Source organism: Orycteropus afer, unplaced genomic scaffold (genome assembly GCF_000298275.1).
Source record: "Orycteropus afer afer isolate SDZICR_OR568_19922 unplaced genomic scaffold, OryAfe1.0 scaffold01455, whole genome shotgun sequence".
Classification (NCBI taxonomy): Eukaryota; Metazoa; Chordata; class Mammalia; order Tubulidentata; family Orycteropodidae; genus Orycteropus; species Orycteropus afer.
In genome coordinates, this window is record NW_006923042.1 from 68748 (window position 1) to 71410 (window position 2663).

Consider the following 2663-nt stretch of genomic DNA (forward strand, 5'->3'; position numbering starts at 1 on the left):
TCGAAATGAATAGTGCTTCTATAAATCATGTTGGAAACACTTTTTAGTGTAGTGTTTGTTTAATTTTGTATATGTGGAATTTCTGTACCTGTGGGAATGTAACTGGAGTTATAAAAATTGAACTTGGGAACATCAAGCCATGAAGGAAAATAATGTAGATGAAGAGAAGTATCTTACGAAAACTGATAAAAAGTGGTCAGGAAAGTTAGAGGCAAAGAAAGCCAGGAGAATTTATTTATACCATATAATTGTTTTCCCTTAACTTTCTGCTTAGTTCCCAACTTCCTGCCTTTACTTACACCTTCTTATATCAAAATCCTCCTGATGTAGCTTTTCAACACTGATTATTTGACCATCTCATCCTCTTTTGCTGTTATTTCTTGTATTGATTGACTGTTTCTCCATGTGATCCTAATGATTCATGCAGCAAGTTTATTGTTTGGGGCACTGAGATGAAATTTGTCTTTATTATTTCTGGTGGTCCAGTAATTCAATCAATCAACATACTCAGGAAATAAACTGCAACATATTTTCTGTACTTTGAAAGTGAATGAAATAGACTAATAAATCAGAGTAGGAAGCTAGAGAGAAAAAGGGAGAGAAAACAATGAATGTCCAATGGAATAGAGTGAAAGAGAAAATTATTGGGATGAGGAAGGGAGTGAAAGAGAGAGAGAGAAGAAGAGAAAATGAGGAAGAACAAACTGGTAGATGAGGAGAAGTACAAACAACAAAAGGAGGAAGATATGAAAGGAGAAATACATAGTGCCATAGTGCCAAGGGGGGAAAAGGGGCAAAGCTTAGATTGTTAGGTATTGTGAATATGGTTCACATTTCTCTTCAAAATAAGCATACCCACTGTTTTTTCCACCTTGAGACCTAAACCCCAAAGTTTCTACTCTCACCAACTGAATGAATGAAATGCACAAAAAGGCATCCTTCCCATTAATGGACTCATACATATTTGTATTTAATCCTTTATACAAAAGCTGGAGTTCTTTTTCCATTCCCTATTTCTGGACAAATATTCTGAGCACTGTTTCACAGATCTGCTTAGTCCTGACTCCATAAATAACAGGGTTGAGCATAGGTGGAATAACAACATAAAGATTGGCCAGAAGGATGTGGATGTAACGTGGAACATTTCGGCCAAAACGGTGAGTCATAAAAGAAAAGAAAGCTGGAGTATAAAAGGCCAAAATGGCACACACATGGGATCCACAGGTGCTGAGAGACTTGAGTCTGGCCTCATTAGAGGAAAGACGGAAAACAGCACGGAGAATCTGGACACAGGGCAGGGCAATGGCCAGGATGTCAAACCCCAAGATAGCAATGGTTGCCAGCCCATATATTATGTTGACTCTGATACTGGCACAGGCCAGGCAGGCGAGACCCATGTGCTCACAGTAGGTGTGGGGTATGACATGGTTTCCACAGAAGGGCAATCGCAGGATGAGAAATACAAAGGGGAACACACAGAGGAAAGACCTCCCAATGACTACAAACCAATGAGAAATACTACCTTGTTAGTAAGGATTATGCTATAGCGAAGAGGGTCACAAATAGCTACATAGCGATCATAAACCATGGCAAGGAGGACTACTGACTCCATGCCAGTAAAAATGTGGATGAAAAACATCTGAGCAAGACAGGCATCAAAAAGTATCTCCTTGAGACTGAACCAGAATATGCCAAGCATCTTAGGGATGGTGGCTGTGGACAGGCCCAGGTCAATGGTAGCCAGCATAGCCAGGAAGGAGAACATGGGCTGGTGGAGGCTGTCCTGAGTCTGGATCACAAGCAAGACAGTGACATTTCCAATGAGTGCAATCAAATACACAGCAAAAAAGGGAAAGCCGATCCAGATATGCATATTTTCCAGTCCTGGGATTCCCAGCAGTAAAAAGGAGGACGGGTGAAACTGGGTGTCATTTGGTAGGGACATCTTCTCCAAAATTTCATATGAACATGTTTATAAGACTTCTAACTCAATACAGAGGAACCAAACAATCACCCTCATGTTATGAGATTAATCTAAAAAAGAACAGAGTTATTATTGCATCTTATTTCTTAATCAACTTTAGTTTCCAATTACTTAAAAATGTAAAACATGCACATACACATCATAGATGTATGCAGAATTCTAGAACCTGCAAAAGACAGACCCCAAAGAAAAAGATGTATGCAAAAGGGACAAATACCAATTCCAATTTCTGTTTATGAAGCCATTACTGATAATTCATTCCCAATTCAGTGTATTCTGGCTCATGGTGACTCCAAATTCCAAACATTTCTCAGCGGGACTTCACTCCATGGAGTTATCAGGGGCTGTAATATTCTGGAAGTAGAGAACCATACCGTTCTTCTGTGACAATGCCGACAGTACTTAAACCAGCAAACTTTCTGTCAGCAGCTGAGCACATTAACCCTTTGCATTACCCAGGCACTTTAGCCATTAAAGATCACTCTCCCTATTAGAAAATACAGATTTGTCAGAAAATGGGATGAGTAACATGGCATTTGTAGATTTTTTTTTAAATCATGCTTGTGTGACAACTATCTTTTTAACCATCATCTTCATCCTCCACCTTATCTATAGTGATCCAATTTACTATATCTCTGTCCATGTGTAGTTTTTATTGATGTTTCAAATATTTAGATTG

At 39.0% G+C, this 2663-nt stretch overlaps 1 pseudogene; it reads right to left on the bottom strand.

The window, feature by feature from the left end:
* Window positions 1-1010: 1010 nt before the first annotated feature.
* LOC103213249 lies at window positions 1011-1945 on the bottom strand (annotated as a pseudogene).
* Window positions 1946-2663: the final 718 nt, after the last annotated feature.